Source organism: Lolium perenne, chromosome 2, assembly GCF_019359855.2.
Source record: "Lolium perenne isolate Kyuss_39 chromosome 2, Kyuss_2.0, whole genome shotgun sequence".
NCBI classification, from domain to species: Eukaryota; Viridiplantae; Streptophyta; class Magnoliopsida; order Poales; family Poaceae; genus Lolium; species Lolium perenne.
Genome location: NC_067245.2, coordinates 127153142 through 127172132, shown reverse-complemented (window position 1 = coordinate 127172132; position 18991 = coordinate 127153142). Strand labels below are relative to the sequence as shown.

At 44.2% G+C, this 18991-nt stretch overlaps 2 long non-coding RNA genes across 4 annotated transcripts in view; one reads left to right on the top strand and one right to left on the bottom strand.

Moving 5' to 3' along the window:
* Window positions 1-18991, bottom strand: part of LOC127333484 (uncharacterized) — a 122832-nt gene that overhangs the window by 89985 nt on the left and 13856 nt on the right. The window lies entirely within an intron of this gene.
* Window positions 11041-15017, top strand: LOC127333483 (uncharacterized). Of its 3 annotated transcripts, XR_011750961.1 has the most exons (4): window positions 11041-11133; window positions 12045-12160; window positions 14465-14690; window positions 14792-15017. It is a non-coding gene; the product is annotated as an uncharacterized lncRNA (long non-coding RNA). The 3 variants fall into 3 exon arrangements; XR_011750960.1 differs by lacking the exons at window positions 11041-11133; window positions 12045-12160 and adding an exon at window positions 12812-12864; XR_007871185.2 differs by lacking the exons at window positions 11041-11133; window positions 12045-12160 and adding an exon at window positions 13039-13538.

Sequence of the window (18991 nt, the reverse complement as noted above, 5' to 3'; positions counted from 1 at the left end):
CCGCTTCATCCCACTATGCCATAAAGATGCAAAGTACTCAAACTAAAGATAACAAGAGCATCAACGCCCACAAACCATTGTGTTCTACTCGTGCAACCATCTATGCATAGACACGGCTCGATACCACTGTAGGATAACGTTGCATAGAAAACAAAAATTTTCCTACGGCGAACACGCAATCCAAGCCAAGATGCAATCTAGAAGACGGTAGCAACGAGGGGGTATCGAGTCTCACCCTTGAAGAGATTCCAAAGCCTACAAGATGAGGCTCTTGTTGCTGCGGTAGACGATCACTTGCCGCTTGCAAAAGCGCGTAGAAGATCTTGATCACGATCGGTTCCGGCGCCACGAACGGGCAGCACCTCCGTACTCGGTCACACGTTCGGTTGTTGATGAAGACGACGTCCACCTCCCGTTCCAGCGGGCAGCGGAAGTAGTAGCTCCTCTTGAATCCGACAGCACGACGGCGTGGTGTCGGTGGCGGTGTAGAAGTCCAGCGGAGCTTCGCTAAGCTACGCGGGCAATATGAAGTGGAGGAGCAAAGCTAGGGTTTGGGAGGGGGTGGCCGGCCACTCAAGGGGGCGGCCAAGCTATGGTCTTGGGGGTGGCCGGCCCCCTCCCTTGGCCCCTCATTATATAGGTGGATCCCAAGTGTTGGTGTCCAAGTCTTCGAATAAGACCCGAAACCAAAACCTTCCATAGGAGGGGGAAACCTAGCCCAACTAGGACTCCCACCCAAAGGTGGGATTCCCACCTCCCATGTGGGGGTGGCCGGCCCCTATGGTGGAGTCCACTTGGGACTCCACCCCATCTAGGGCTGGCCGGCCATGGAGGTGGAGTCCCTTGTGGACTCCACCTTCCTTGGTGGTTTCTTCCGGACTTTTCTAGAACCTTCTAGAACCTTCCATAGAACCTTCCGCGACATTTTATTTCACATAAAATGACATCCTATATATGAATCTTATTCTCCGGACCATTCCGGAACTCCTCGTGATGTCCGGGATCTCATCCGGGACTCCGAACAAATATTCGAACTCCATTCCATAATTCAAGTGCTACCATTTCAACATCCAACTTTAAGTGTGTCACCCTACGGTTCGAGAACTATGCGGACATGGTTGAGTACTCACTCCGACCAATAACCAACAGCGGGATCTGGAGATCCATAATGGCTCCCACATATTCAACGATGACTTTAGTGATCGAATGAACCATACACATATATTACCAATTCCCTTTGTCTCGCGATATTTTACTTGTCCGAGGTTTGATCTTCGGTATCACTCTATACCTTGTTCAACCTCGTCTCCTGACAAGTACTCTTTACTCGTACCGTGGTATGTGGTCTCTTATGAACTCATTCATATGCTTGCAAGACATTAGACGACATTCCACCGAGAGGGCCCAGAGTATATCTATCCGTCATCGGGATGGACAAATCCCACTGTTGATCCATATGCCTCAACTCATACTTTCCGGATACTTAATCCCACCTTTATAGCCACCCATTTACGCAGTGGTGTTTGGTGTAATCAAAGTACCTTTCCGGTATAAGTGATTTACATGATCTCATGGTCATAAGGACTAGGTAACTATGTATCGAAAGCTTATAGCAAATAACTTAATGACGAGATCTTATGCTACGCTTAATTGGGTGTGTCCATTATATCATTCACACAATGACATAACCTTGTTATTAATAACATCCAATGTTCATGATTATGAAACTAATCATCCATTAATCAACAAGCTAGTTTAAGAGGCATACTAGGGACTTCTTGTTTGTCTACATATCACACATGTACTAATGTTTCGGTTAATACAATTCTAGCATGATATATAAACATTTATCATAAACATAAAGATATAAATAATAACCACTTTATTATTGCCTCTAGGGCATATCTCCTTCACCGCTGCCCGTCAGCGTGGTGCGGGTAATGCACGCGAACTGGACTCCGTGCGACGGCTAGGGGCCATCCACATGCTTGGCGGCTGGCGGCTAAGCTACCTCCGGGTGCCCGTCCCGCCCGTGTCTGCGCGCGAGCCATATAGGAGCGCCGAGATACGGTGCGACGGTACCTGCCGCCGGACCTCCGGGCCGATCCCGCCTACGCCATCGACTCCGACACCTGGCGCACCTGGCGCGAGTCCGAGAAGGATCTGAGGAGGAGGGCGGGCTTCCTCGGCGACAAGGACTTCCCCTTTGACCGTCCACCAGCTCCTCGTCGTCCAACACGGCAGGCGCCGGTGCTTGCACAGGACGACGATGGTAGCGACGACGAGGACTACAACGAGGCGTTGGACTACCACAACAAGGAGACCAAGGACGACAACGACGACTATGTCGCGTGCATTTCTCAGGAATGGTAGTTGGCCATGGCGGAGGGCCGGAAGTTCGAGTACCCGGACAACATGACGGATGACGAGATCGCGAGGCTTTGCGTCCTCGTCTCGAAGGTGGACTGACCGGTGCAGCCGCCGCTGCCCCGGTATGCCACCGGCATCATGCTGCTGGGTCTCACAGAAGAAGAGGCCCTACGACGGGCGCTCCGGTACTCGGCTGCGCCAACGGTTCAACCGCCGCCTCCACCTCCGCTGTACAACCCATGGGGGCCTCCACCTCCACCACCGGCGTGGGCTACTCAACCTCCTCTGCCGGAGTATGCTACTCCACCTCCACCACCGCCACCACCGGCCTGGGCTGCTCCACCTCCACCACCGCTACCACCGGCCTGGGCTGCTCCACCTCCATCACCGCCGCCGGCACCGGTGTATGTTCCGTCGCTTCCCAACTAGCCGTGGGCGGTACCGAAGCTCGTCGTGATCGATAGCAACGACGAGAACCAGTAGGCGCAGCCATTCTTAGGGTTTTTATTTTCCTTTATTTTACTATGTAAATTATGTTTTTTACGTTCAAAAAATGCAAAATCGAAAAAAAAATACATCGTGCCGCCGGAGCCCGCCCCAACGCAAACGGACATGCGGTCGATTTCGACCATTTACACCAATGCAAACGAACACGCGCGTATATTTAAGACGTCCGAAATGCGTCGTCCTATTAGAGATGCTCCGTTCATGGCCATGGCCTTTATTAAAAAAACTGCCAGCTGAGGCCCCAACTTATCAAACTTTTGTATTGCTATGACACATGTTGTGCGACCCACCTTATGGCCTCATCACAAGCTAAATCAGTTTCCACGCTCAATGATTCACACGCTTGACTTAAATCGTAATGGTTGACCTTGGGTTTCTAGAAAACGTACCAGGAAACAAGCTATCTTGATGATCGCATCGTTCACTGTAGTTGCCTATTCGACCATACTTTGGAGGAGGGATCCTCACAAGGGGAGAAGAAGTATGGGTCATAGGGTGGAGAGTTCTCGGGACGGTGATACGCGATTTACTCAGCTTCGGAACACCTGCTCGAAGACAGGTTCTACAGCTGCTTGTCTGGTATTATTTGGACGCTTTCGCGTTGTTACAATGAGTTGTGGTCGTGCCTCCAGGGATCCCAGAATCCGGCTTATAAAGACGCACAGATGTAGGGTTTACACGGAGTCCTAGCCGGAATATAAGTTGCCTAACTACGCTACAATATCTTGTCGTGTACGTCAAGGATCAGCCTTCCCTTACATGTCGCACCAGATCCGACTACCCCCCATGGGCCATGCCGGATCCGACTTCCAGAGTTGGTCGGAGGATCCGGCTCTTTGTTCCTGGGCTGGACTTCATCCATCTTGATCTACAGCAACTGGGCCGCCGATGGGCCACATGCCACCATCACCATCTATGGGCCACCCGGATTTGCCGGATCTAGGCACTGTCGATGGTACACCCATGAAGTATACCCACAACAGTAGCCCTAGAGTTCTCCGAGATTCTCCTCTTGTTTCTGCCTTGCCAAATTATTGCTTCCGACAATCCTCGCGGTAACTCGTGGAAACTTGAAGAACTCCAACTTGATGATCTTTTCCTTTCCAGCTCGCATGCCGGAAAAGTCCTTCATCTCGCGGGACTTCATCCATCGACGTCATTTTTACAATGCGTTTCCGGATTACTTCCCTGCAGAGATAACGGTTGGCCGTTTTTAAATTACTACCCGGAACCTTAATAGGTTCAAACGGCTCCGCCAATCTTGGTGCCATTTTCAGGCGATTTGTGCGGTAACTTATCCTTTGCTATTTTTACCGTTAGGGTTTTGGACACGTGTCAATCATCCAACGGCGCGACGCTTGCGATCCGACCACAGGATGTGGAGCACGAATCTCATCCCCAGCCTATAAATATCTCACCGCTCACCCCTAATCACCCCATTCACCCCTTTTCACCTCTCAGCACAGTGCCGCCTCCGAGCTTCCTCCCTCCGCCGTACCGGAGTGTGCCGGAAGATCACCGGAGCCGCGCGCCGCCGTGTGCAATTCATCTAGTTCGTCATGTTCTTAAGTCCGACCGCCGGCGACTCCGACCACCGCGGAAACCATTCCGGTAAGTCCTTCGAGCTTTAGTCTTTTCGCCGAAGTTGGTAGGGATGACCAGGGTATAGAATTGGCTCCGGCTAAGGTTAGCTATCTCGCATCTTCTGCAGATGTCTTCTTCGACTCCACATCCGTCAACGTCCCAGCCCATAGCCGCGACTCCAATCTCCTCCGCTCCTCCGCCTTTCATCCCCGTCCAGCTGAATCCTTCTAAGGATTCCACCAAGGCCACGGAAGGGACATCGGCCAACCCGGAAGAAACTGCCGGGACTGAGCAGATGGAGAAGAAGGCAGAAGAAGCCGCCGCCAAGAAATCCAAGGCTCGAGCTCGCGACAGTGAGTCCAAAGGGAAGTGGTGGCCATGCACCACCACAGAAATCGAACTCCGTAACCTCGAGGCGAAAGGATTCCTGCATCCCGGATCTTGTCGAACGACTCCGGGTGCGCTGGCTCCAGCTGCCGAAGCCGAAGAGTGGGTGGTGAGCAAGGCGCTGATAGAGCGAGGATTCTTGCTGTCGCCGAGTGACTTCTTCACGGAAATCCTCCAGGCGTATCAACTGCAGCCCACAACATTTCACCCAACAGCATCCTGGCCATCAGCAACCACGTCACACTTTGCGAGGGCCACCTCCGGGTAACCCCCGATCTTCAACTGTTTCAGTATTTCTTCTTCGTCAAGAAGGAGAAAATCTCGCAGACCTCCTCGCTAGCCACCTGCGGAAACATCATCTTCAAACTCCGCCCCGGCCGAGTCTACCCTCACATCGATCGGCACGAGTCGGTACGGTACTGGTCCGGAGGCTTCTTCTATTTGAAGGATGTTTCCAATCCGGCTAGCTCGAAGGTGCTGCCGGAGTTCAAAAATAGCCCTGCCAGCGAGACCCCTGCCTGGTCCCAATGCCCTCATCTTTCCGAGTCGCCTTAGCTAACAAGGGCGGTTCAGCGGATCTGCAAGCTGACTGAGGAGGGCTTGTCGGGGAAGGACCTGACCATGTCATGGTTCACCAAGCGGATCCAACTGCTTCAACACAGGGACCGCTTGATGTTCCACTACACGGGGCGCGATGACCTCATGCGTGCCTCTAAGGACAACCTCTCCACCGACGCCTTGGACAAACCGATCCGGGTGCTTATCAAGGTTTCGCGTGATCTTCACGTTCACGTGTGCAACATCGACATCCACATCAAAGAATCCGGAACCGCGGTAAGTCTTCCTTCTCACCAGCCAATTCTTCTTCTGCTGATTCTATTTTGTCTAAGGACTTTTAATTTTGCTTGCTCAGCTCGAAGCCCTCAAGGAGAAGGACGTTGGAACTTTGACCAGAGTTCCTCATGCCGGAACCACCGATCGCGAGGCCGCCTCCGATGCGGAAGCTACCGAGGCTCCGGCTCCTGCCAAGCGCAAGAGGGTTGCACCCTCCGGCCCGACTTCAAAGCGCGCACTTGAGACGCCAAGCACCGCGGCCACCCGGAAAGCTGAGAAGGAGAAACAGCGCCTCTAGCGGATTGATACCAGCAAACAGTAAACAGTCCCAACGCCACATCGAGCATTTTTTTCCTTTTGTCCTCTTGAGTGCTTGATTTCCGACTAACTTTCTTTTGCTACTGCGAGCCGGCATACATTAAGTATTGTGTCCTTTCTGGTTATGCAACAAAAGTTCCGGAAGCAAGCCCCCCAAGAACCCCAAGAAGAAGGCCAAGCCTTCCCCAGCAACGATGCCAGTTACTCCAGAGGTGGAGGTTCTGCCCAAAGCCACCGAGTTTGCCATTTCGGATCTGAAAGATGTCATCAATGTTGATGATCTTCCTGAGGAAACGGTGGTGGATTCCGGCAAGGGCACCTCCTCGTCATAGCCTCCGCACGAAGAGCCAGATGGCACGTCGACTCAAGCTCCGGCTCATGATGTCTTAAAGAAGTTGCTTCTGAGCGGTACAACTGGTACGCCCCAGACGCACCCGCAGTTCTTTCCGGTTCTCAAAAAAGTTCCCCTGTCACAATACCATGCGGAAATGAAGAATCTGATGAACGAAGTGTGGGGGCCCCCGGAAACAGAGCAACAAGATCTGAACAAGCTCGAGAGCAGCCTCAAAGTATTCTTTGCAAAGCACAAGAACATGCGCCAAGTAACACCAGCCCCCAATCATTGGTTTGGACGTTTTCCGAGTATAATGTGTGAACTGATGCTTTGAATATACCAACTCTAATGTATCTTAGCGGAAGCTTTTAAAATTTCCCTAGCACAAGATTTCGGCTAACCTTTGTTGTTTTCTTCTCAGAACACTCACAAACTGCATGAGGATCTCCGCGTGCTAGTGCTGGAGGAAAAAACGGAGATTGAGATACTGCACACAAGAGATGCGGAGAGCCAGAAGGCGATCCTTCACCTTGAAACTCGTTTGAAAAATAACGAGGGTAAGGATTCCGGCTAAACTTCCAACTCTTCAACATATTCTTCATAAATACTCTGTATAATTACTTTTTTGGCTTGCTTTCCGCCTTGCAGAATTACTTGCCAAACGCCCATCCATCGATGACCTCTCCGCGGAACTTGAAGTGCTTTTCTTAAGGAATCTTCGGAGAAAGAGACCAAAGAGAAAAAGGAACGCGAAGCCAAGCACGGCAAGGACATGTCGGAATTTGCTGATAAGCTAAAGACGAGAAACTAGAGGATCAAAACTCTGGTGGCAAAGTAAAAAACATACGAGACGGAGGCGGCGAACATTGATAAAATGATCTTCCGTAAGGACTTCCTATTCTTTCCGCCTTCATTACCGCTTTCATCCCAGCCTATTCCCGGAAATCTGATCACACAACATGTGTTATGTGAAACTGATGGGATTCGTAGCACAGAAAACAAAAAATTTCCTACCGCAAGAACGAATAACAAGCCTAGATGCAATCTAGAAGATGGTAGCAACGAGAAGATCATGAGACTAACCCTCGAAGATTTCCAAAGCCTACGAGATTAGATCTCATTGTTGCTGTAGTCGATCACTTGCCGCTTTCAAAAACGCGTAGAAGATCTTGACGGTGCCACAGTCGGGCAGCACCTCCGTACTCGGTCACACGTTCGGTGTTGATGACGACGTACTTCTCCCCGTTCCAGCGGGCAGCGGAAGTAGTAGATCCTCCTCGGAATCCCGACAGCACGATGGCGTGGTGGCGGTGGTGGTGGAGAACTCCGGCAGGGCTTCGCCTAAGCGCTACGGGAGGTGTATGAGGAGGGATGTGTTCTAGGGTTTGGGAGAGAGGGGGAGGGGCACCGGCCAGGGGCCGCCCTATGGTGGTGCGGCCAAGTACAACGCTGCCCCTTCCTCTCCACCTCATTATATAGGTGGAACCCCAAGGGTTTGCCCAAAGTCTTCGAATAAGACCCCAATTGAAAAACTGCCATATGGACGAAACCTAGAGGGACATGGACTCTCCCCTTCCCCCCTTGTTGGCCGGCCAAGGAGGTGGAGTCCTCCATGGACTCCACCCTCCCACTTGGTTGGCTGGTTGGGTTTGGTGGAGTCCAACCGGGACTCCACCTTCCATGGTGATTTCATTCGGAAGGTTCTAGAACATTCTAGCGCCTTCCATAAATGCACCGGATAATTTCCAAACTTGGAAAGTGACTTCCTATATAGTAATTTCCAAACTATGGAAAGCTCCTCGTGATGTCCTGGATCCCATCCGAGACTCTGAACAAAATTATAACTCCATTCCAAATTCCATATCTACTTAAAACGACATCAGACCTTAAGTGTGTCACCCTACGGTTCGTGAACTATGTAGACATGGTCAAGACTCCTCTCCGACCAATAACCAATAGCGGGATCTAGAGATCCATAATGGCTCCCACATATTCAACGATAACTTAGTGATCGATTGAACCATTTACATACGATACCGATTCCTTACACGATATATTACTTGTCCGAGGTTTGATCATCGGTATCTCCATACCTCGTTCAACCTTGTCTCTTGCAAGTACTCTTTACTCGTACCGTGGCATGTCATCTCTTGTGACCATGTCACAAGCTTGCAAGCTAATCAGACGTCATTCCACCGAGAGGGCCCAGAGTATATCTATCCGACATCGGGATGGACAAATCCCACTCTTGATCCATATGCCTCAACACATACTTTCCGAATACTTAATCCCACATTTATAACCACCCATTTACGTAGTAGCATTTGATGTAATCAAAGTACCCTTCCGGTATAAGTGATTTACATGATCTCATGGTCGAAGGACTAGGTAACTATGTATCGAAAGCTTATAGAAAATTGAACTTAATGACGTGATCTTATGCTACGCTTATTTTGGTGTATGTCCATTATATCATTCATCTAATGACATAACCTTGTTATTAATAACATCCTATGTTCATGATCACGAAACCATGATCATCTATTAATCAACAAGCTAGTTATACAAGAGGCTTACTAGGGACTCCTTGTTGTTTACACAACACACATGTATGAATGTTTCGGTTAATACAATTATAGAATGGTATGCAAACATTTATCATAAACACAAAGATATATAATAACCATTTCATTATTGCCTCTTGGGCATATCTCCAACAGTCTCCCACTTGCACTAGAGTCAATAATCTAGTTTACATTTGAAAAGATATAACACCCTGGCCTTCTGGTGCTTATCATGTTTTGCTCACGGGAGAGGTTTTAGTCAACGGATCTGACACGCTCAGAAACGTATGTATTTTGCAATTCATTTGCGTCTCAATGCATCACTCATTTTCCAAATGAGTCGGCATTAATTATATAGGCTTAGTTCTCTGGTGGAACCTTAATTCCGCGGTCTGAAATAAGTCACTAATATTGTCCCACACAATATAGCTTCAAAGTTCTGACACTATCGGAACTACACCAAGTTGTAAAAGAACTCCTCGACTTAACATCCTCAGTCATTGTCAAAACAATGACATACTCTGCCTTTGTTTGTAGAATCCGTCAAAATATTTAGAATTCATCTAAATCTAGCATAGACATCTTCTAGCTCATTGTGCTACCTTTTAATCAACACTTAGCCTAATTGAGATTGAAACTTTTATTTTTATATGCGACCAAACTAATATCGGTGCAACACCTTACAGGGATTTGTTTGTCATTACCCCATATAAAACTAATATCTTTGGTTCTTCTAAAGCACTCAGGAATATTTTTATTGTTGTCCAATGATCATCATATGAATCATTCTGGTGTATGCTCCTAACTCTTTAGAACATAGGACATCTGATTTTGTACATATTATTCGTGATCTAAAATCACTCATGTGTTTTTACTCATCAAGTGTCAAATACACTCAAGTCTTGTAAACCTTCACATGAAAAGAACACCTTCTTAATATTTTATATTGAATTACTTCAATATTCATTCTATGTACTTTTAACTTAAACTTATTATGTGTTTCAATCTATCTTCATAGATCTTGACACTAAATATGTTTCAGTTCATATCCTTTCATTGAAGTTAATTCTCAATGAAACCTTTTTAATCAGTTATATAATTACATTATTTATAATCAACGATATGTCATCTACATAAAGTATTACAAATATGTCTCAGCGCTCCCACTTAATTTCTTGCAAATGCAAGCATCTTCATCGTTTCAGATGAAATCAAAAACTCTTTGACTATTTCATCCGGTGAAGATTCCAACTCCGTGATACTCACTTCATCCAATTGAAGTTCGTATCTCTACTATATTAAATGGCTTGAGGTGGTGTCCCATGGTACGTCCCAGCCTCCCACCTCGAATCAAAAATAAAACCCCACCGCTCTTGTCCCGCACGCCACGTTTATACGTAAAAAACGGAATAAACCAGGCACAAAACCGGCTGATGGAAACGACCAAGCAGGTCACCACCCACGCACGGTCTTTGACCTCTCGTCCCGCACAGCCAAAATGAAAAAAATATCCCCTGATTGATTCCTTGCCTTGCCGTCGATGCGCTGCCTCTCTCCGGCCGCCCCTCTCCGGCTGCCTCTCTCCGCCCCCCCTCTCCGCTGTCTCTACCGTCAGGCGCGCCGCGTCGCCGATGCCTCCTTCTCCGCCCCCCCTCTCCGGCCGCCCCTCTCCAACCGCCGGTCTGCCCCGTGCGGGTCAATCCATGCAACTGCCGGTTAGCTCCTTGCGCGGCAACTGTCGATCGTGGAGGTCGTGGAGATTACCACCTCCTGCACAAAATGCTCAAAGCCCCCTCCCCGCCCTTGTTCTCCCCTCGTCTCCCAGTCACCTCTGTCAAATCCGGCGACTGGACCAGCTGCTGCCGCCACCGGGAAACCTCCGACCACAGAATAGGTCAGACGCCGCCGACAGTGGCCACGCTGCTGCGCCGTCCATCTTGCTCGTCGCCCACCAGAAGACAGGAGGGCGTGCACAGGACGTCTTCCTCCTCCTTAAGCCGCATCTTTGGACGAAGAAGTGTTGGTCTGCTACACCCCTCAGACATCCTCTGCGCGCATGCCCCCATGCACTGATGCTGCTTATTCTTTTGGTTTGATTGAGATTCATGACGTGCAGGTGGAGGGCGGTGGCTCCAGGGGCAGTGACCATCGCGAGGAGGCGACTGCAGGGTACACGAAGGAGTTCTACTTCCACAACCTGCTGCTCGAATCCTATTCCTTCTACTGGTTCAGGAGGTAACGAACATTTGTGTATTCATTAGGCCTCAAGATTGTGCTGTTCGTGGTTAAACATTTCAGATCATCTCCTAGAGTACCTTTTGAATTGCAGACAAACATGTCTGACATAGAAGCCTACATGCTCAATAGGAGCTACACACCCTGGTATATGCCAACAATCGACGGGGTTGGTAGATGTGCTCATGTGCAGAACTAGGCGACATCATCCCCCTCCCTGTATTATTTACCGCAGATTGTGGTGTTTCAATTATGCCCATCTACTCTATATGGCTGTTTAATCTTGTTGTCAGATTCTCATTACTGATTTTTTATCTAGAAATTCATCCTATTATAATCATAGATGAGCTTGTTGTTTGCTGTGATTTCTTTGTGCAATTCGGATTATAAAAACAGATTCGAGCCCTTGCATTGATGGCGTGTTCTATACTGTCGTGGCCTCCCTCAGATCTGGTCATTTGTTTCTACCATAGTATGTAGTAAAGCATTTGCAATTTGAAGGGGAAAGCTTGAACAAAACAATATTTCCTGCTTTCTGTTTGTGTAATGATAGCTTGTGCTCGACGATTGCTGATTATTTTCCCGGACCAGCATTAGATGAAATTTTGACACAGTAAGCCTTTTCAGAGATCTAACGCAAATAGAAATTTTTTTGCAGAAGAGGAATCCCCTACTTGGGTGGTACTCAAGGAACTCTCTACTTGAATGACACTAAGTGCAGATATCATAAAACGCTTATCATAATATTATATGGTGCCATAGTTATGCCATAGTTCTGCAATTCGATAACCAGTATTAGCTTGACAATTATTTGGTTCTGGAAACCTGAAGGATGGTGTATTCTATGTGTTGTTATTATTCTTTTCTCCTTTTGACAAGCATACAAGTTAACATGCCATTTTTTTTTGCAGATACCTGACCAAGGTTTGCATTATTGGGCACATGATCTGGAGGAAGTTAAGTTAGCAACAACGTTAGTAGGGACCCTATCTCTCTGCCTCTGATAGCCTTCCAAGCATTCAACAAGGTGAGAGTTCTAGCAAACATCAAAGCTGAATCCGTAGCAAATAACTGTGTCATGGCCTATGTTTAACGTGATCACTGAATGGCCTCACTTCAAAAATATTGTAGCATGATAAAAGCAAACCCTGCTAATGATATTCCTTACTGCTTCATTATTTATTTTCAGTGGCTCAAACGCAGCAGTAACAATTGACAAATTGAAAAAGGAAGTTTGCATATGCTGCTTTAGAAATTGTATTGGAGAGGCTGCATACATTTCAATATTTGTAACTAAAGTGTGAGCAATCTGTCTACATGTATTCAGCTTTAATCTCTGATTTTTTTAGTTGCATTGTTTGTTTGTCGGTCTCATATTTATCAGCCTTCAGTGTAATATGTAGAGCTGGATAGGTGCCATAAAAAATCAAACCAGCTTTGCAGTTAAAAGTTAGATATCTTGGACATTCAAGGAATACTACTGTATATCTTCTAAGATTTCTCAAGCAGATTTAGTTATTGTTGCAGATTTCCCCTTTGTTTTGGGCGGGCATTTCTTATAAAAAATAAGCATATTGTCCTGTGTTGATTGTTAGTTGATCCATCACACAATTTTATAACTCGCTATATTTCTAGGTGAAACAGTAATCATATTTTTTTCCAGGACAATATTTCTGACTCCTCTCCTGGAAAATAAAAAGGGCCAAGCTTATTATTGATATAGAGCTGCAGGTCAGCACATGTTGCTTATCTTTCCCCTATAGCATGGTTTTAAAGGCGTCGCCTTAGGGACTCCTAGGAGTCCAAGCGCTCCCCCTCCACCTTAGAAAAACGCCCGCCTTAGGTGCCTAGGCGTCCAAAGCGTCCGCCTAGGCGTCGCCTAAGTGTCAGAGCGCCCCCCCTTCGCCTTAGGACGCCTTGGCGCCTTTAAAACCATGCCCTATAGCCTTATGGTTCTTATGTTGTGGATTCCTTCTCTGCTGCATCTAAGTCAGAGAACTCTTGTTTCTCTGCTTTGGTTATATGCATATTTCAAGATTGGTTAATGCTATCTTACCTGCATGGTAGTTCTTGCAGTAGAATCTACATATCACTGAATTTAGCTCCATTGTTATGTATTCATAACTCTAAACTATCCATAATTGTTTATCTACTTATATCCATGTTTATTTACAGAACAATGTTATTTCCAGTAGCACAATTATCTTTATTCCTAAAAGAGCTGCTCGAGTACAAATCAACTATGTTACATTGTTTCTTCTTTGGCTGCTGGGAATTTCTTACATGGTTTAGTAGAGATGGTACATGGTTCATGTGCATGATAAAAGGACGACTGCCTGGGTTACTTCTGAAACTATGAGATCATTTTGTGCTTGCTATAGAGTGGTTATCACTGAAGAAGGGAGGTAAAATATTTTACAGAAATAAAATATGCGGTTTTTTGTAACCGACATCTTATATTACAAGCTTTAGTGTGAGAAAATATCATCCAAGCTTCTAAAATGTTTGTGCATGATATCGTGGTAGCCAATTCTGAGCAAACTAGATCATGAAATAAACATTCTTTTTTGATGACATAGTACATGTGGTTTTAGGAAAAAGAGAACTCTATTTCTACATGCTTTTTAGCAGTGTAGCTTCGATCCACTTCAGCCTCCCTCATAAATTGCAAGAATACCATACGGCAAACCTTTGGTAACCTCTGCTTGTTTTAGCATTATATCCCTTAATAACCTACAATATTACCCTGTAAGTGTGTGTGAATGTGAAGTTAATGGTTGAACACACCTTTGCTAACCTTTGCTTATTCTCCTTGTTTAGCATCGTGTGTAGTCAGAAGCACCCTGGCGAAATTTAATTTACAGGGTAATTTAACCATAGCGGCCACATAATACACATGGAACATTTAAGCATGATGGCATTGGTATTGATATACTAGACGCTTCCAGGAGCAACGTTTACCAACTACATAAACGAAGAACTTGCTGATATGTCAATAGTTATGATTTTATAAAACACACTGAAAGATGGGCATAGAATAATCATCTGACCTAAAAGTTGAATTATTTTGCTGATGCCATATGCTATCTTGTCATTATGTACACTAAAATGAAGTTGAGAGTTCTAAATAGTGCTTTCGTATTTAGGAAAAACTTATTCTTTGTTGAGCATATGCATGTAAGTATGCCACAAATAAATTAGTGAAAACTGATGCATTGTTTATAGTGGAGTGAGTGATGCGAACATGCAATATTAGTTGCCAAGAAAAAAGCTCTAGATTTGTTACATGCTTCCATACTGACATTTTTGTTATATTTCATTTGTCATGCAGCCAATGGTTCAAAGTAAGTGCATCAAAATGCCATCCTTCTTAGTGTCGTCAGACACGTGTAGGTCGAGGGCTAAACGATACGCTGAAACCATGGCCTTCATTGCGACTCTTGGGCATCCCTACATGCCGGATTCACTATCCATGAAACACACACTTCATGCTTTGATGATGACTGACTTCATGGGGGAAATATCGCGTATGCGGCTGAAGTATGCTACATGTGCTGGTAAGTGATGCCCTTACACCAGCCATGAGCTCACTTCTTAGGGCTCACCAGATGGTGAATGTTTAGGTGCATTTCCTAACATAAAGCATTCTTTCCTACAGCTACTATCCGTCATGAAGAAGAGAAGATGATGCTGGAACTGTTAACCTCCGCTCCACACGAGCCCAACCGAGGAGAATGAGCGGTTCAACGGTGTGACAATACACGCTGAAGAAGTTATAGTGGTAGTGTTTAGTGTTGTGTTAAACTGATAGAATATCATCTATCTCTTGATCATCTATCTATCGTAAGATTTGTACTCAGAATCATCAATATTTTGTAGGCATGATGTATGGAAGTATTATCATGTCTCCTACTTATATATGATTGGAGCATAAGAATGATATGAAAAGTAAGTAGTGGTGACGTCAATTTGTTTTTCCTTGTGTGTTTTCTAATTGGAATAATTGCACCTGGCATTCTACCAAACTTTACATGTAACATGGTACAAGGTAATGTGCCCATTTTAATCTGGTCATGTGACGAGGCCACAAGTGGCTGAGTGAAGCAAAATATGTAGTCGCTGGCCATGTTGTTCGATAGTTGGCATGGGATAGACTACAAAATATCTTCACGCAAATTGGTAATGATAATTTACTTGTCCAACTTTGAAGGTTTGCTTCCTTATGCATCCATGGGAAACTTTAAATTATTCTCCATTGATAAGGATGGATCTTATGTATTGGTTCTGGATCCTCTTTCGGTGTTGTCATCACTAGAGAGTAAAATTATCCAATCTCACAACTAGCAATTAAAGTTACAAAGAATTAAAACCTAACTCGCATTAGCGCAACCTGGCTGGGATGCCGATATTTTTGCATGGCCACGTAGATCACCGGTTGGTATTCCACACAGTCATGAATTCATTATTTGTGTTTTATATTATGCTCTTATGGAATGGTAAAGAATAGGTAGGATGGTTACGAGCCGCGGAAAAACTTTTTGATACACTTGCTCAGGTATGATGAAAATGAAGCAGGACACAATATACCTGATATTGTACAACAATATCTAAGGAGCATCAGGGTGTAGATTAGTTGATAAAAATAATTAGTGGAGTGTTTATTTTCATATTCAAATGATGTCAGTTATGTCTCTTGTCAAAATATACTTAGAATGAGGTACAACTTTAAGCGTTCTCAGAAATATCTTGTGGCTGTAGTTTCGTACACATAATTTGTTCATGTATTTTATTAACGTATTGCAAAAAAAGAACCCGTAGCAACGCACGGGTATTCAACTAGTACCTATCTAGTATTCCACGGACCAGCAAAACTCTTGGTTGTATCTTGTATACACTTTTCATACACACTTATGTTAAGTAATGTATTTTGCCATCCTACTAGAATATCTCAAAAAAGAAATATGTAGCGTTTACTAGAATAATCCACATAGACTATAAGCATCGCTACGGAAGATCTAATCTTATTGTAGTCAACTCTTTGAACTTTGTCGTAAACAAATTTTCGACAAGTCGAGCTTCTTCAAGGATATTGCATCCAAGTCCATCAATTTTATAGATCCATTAACTTTCAAAAAGTATTCACCTATCTTGAATTTCATGGTGCTTAGCCATTTTAACGGAGTCAGGGCCCATCATAACTTCTTTGTATGTAGTTGGTTTATCATTGTTCAAAATCAATCCTTTGTTCATAAATCATTTATTTAATCACAAAATAAACCATACCTGCAAGGTTCAATAGGTACTTCGATCTCCATGACTATAACACTTTGTAGACATGGGAGCCATGATCATCGTGGCCGCTTCCTGAACCATTTCTGATGATGCGCTACTCTGATCATCATGCTCAGGTTCATCAACCTTATCAAGTTCTATTGTCCTCCCACTCAAATACTTCGCCAGAAACAATTTCTTGGAAATAAGTAAGAAACATCGACAAACACTTTTGTCTTTGTCTCCATAGTGGAAAAAATTCCCAATTACTTCTTTGGGATAACCAACAAAGACATTCATCCGATTTTGGTTGTAAAATTATTTACTTATGCTATACATACCAAAAATTTAAGAAAGGACTATTAGGGTTTATACCCATGCCATAACTCGTATGGTGTCATTTCAACGGATTATGATGATGCTCTGTTTAGTGTAAAAGCGGTAGTCTCTAAAGCATAATCCACAAAATATAATGGCATCAATTTATATTATCTCATCATTAATCCAACAAGGTGTGGATACGTCTCTTGGATACTCTATCATCACTATGATACTCCAAGAAACGTGAGTTGTAGAACAATTTAATAATTCTCTTAGATGTTCGCTAAAAATCGTAATTCAAATATTTCCACCATGATCCAATCATAGATATTTGACTTTTCTATTACGATGATTTCCATTTCATGCTGAAATTTATTTGAATCCATTCAAATGTTTCAAACTTCTTCCTTATCGAATAAATATATCCACACATATATATATACTCAATTCATTGTTGGAAGTTTTATGAAGTAGAAGAATCTCCCGCACACAACTATGCCCAGTGAACCATATACATCATCATGTATGTTTCCACTAAGTTAGTTGCCCGTTCAACTCTTGGCCTATGAACAGTATTTCAGTCATTCTTTTAGAAGAGATTTGCAAGCGCTAAACGATTCAAAAAATCAAATGACTCCAATAATCCATTTGCATGGAGTTTCTTCATGCGTTCCTTTCCAACATGACCTAAATGGCGGTTCCACAAATAAGTGTAATTCAAAACATTTGCCTTACGGCATATTAGCGTCAGTGTTATGTATGTGTGTTTCACCATTAAGATTTATAATAACTTATCCATCGTACATGGAGTAAGGTCATAATTTGAACAAATCATTGTTTTCATTTGACCAGAGCAAAACAACAATTATTATTTTCTTTATTATAAATCCTAAGGGCTAGGAAGAATACCAACGACAAACATAATAACACTTTATTATGTTCCAGACGTGCATTATTACCATATTCCTTATCAGTAACTTAGGCCATCGTATTCTTGTATTGCGTTGTATTGTATGACATCTCATACCAACCAATCTGGTACAAATACCCAAGAATTTCATTGTGTGACCAATCAAAGAATACATTCATAACATGTATATCATCTATATACACCTAAGCTAGACTTTCTAGTCTTTTCTTTCTTTCTGCCAAAATATCTTTTGTAGTTTCTCTTTTAGATTTCCTCATTCCCAGAAAACACTTCACCTTCAATAACTTCTAGGTCCATTGCTCAAATACCAATAACCTTGAGGTTCTTACTTTGAAGTTGATCATCATATGACAAGTGTTCCAGGTTTCACTATTAGTAACCTTTTAATGTGATGAACAATTTCACTCATAGTTTTTATCCATCAAGTCATGACGACTTTCCGAGACCATGTCTGTACATGCTAGGCTCGTAAAGTTTAACTTTAGTATTCGCATGTGCAAATCTGGCTTGCACCCGTTGTATGCACATATAGAATCTATAACACCTGATCATCACGTGATGCTTCGAAACGATGAGTCTTAGCAACGGTGCATACTAAGGATGACCACTTCATGGATATGCGAATATCGTTAGTGCCCAAATAGTTGGTGGATTGGGACGCCTGGCGTCTTCAACCTTCGTACATTCCCATAAAACTTATGAGTTTATGTAGTCTCACTAGATTATATTCTATCATCTTGCAATAAGGTCTTAGATATCACATATATCTCATACCTTGCTTATTTCTGAAAACAAAATTTCTAGCTCCTTACTTTTCAAACGGATTTGAACTTCAAGTTTCACGGAGACAAGATGACTTGAGGTACTAATTGAAACCATTGCTCTTTGAATCAACAATGTGAGGTTTACTAAAAGTTTGCAATAGGACTTAATCATTTCTTGATTCTTTAACAATACGGTACCAGTCCGTAAAGTTTCTTGTCAGACCTAACATTATTTCTATCTCAATTACAAGACTAGCGCATGGTAGATAACGGATGCCAATTCTACAAATTTAATTCAAAATACTATTCAGACTATGTTCATGATAATTAGTTCATGTTTTAATCTAATTACTAATGAACTTCCACTTAATACAACATCCCTCATAGTTGTTTAGTGGCACACGATCCATATCCACTACACCAAAACCGATCATCACGTGAGATGATGTAGTTTCAATGGTGAACATCAACATGTTGATCATATCATCCATATGACCCGTGTTCAACCTTTCGGTTTCCTGTGTTCCGAGGCCATGCCTGTACATGCTAGGCTCGTCAAGCAAACGCAAGT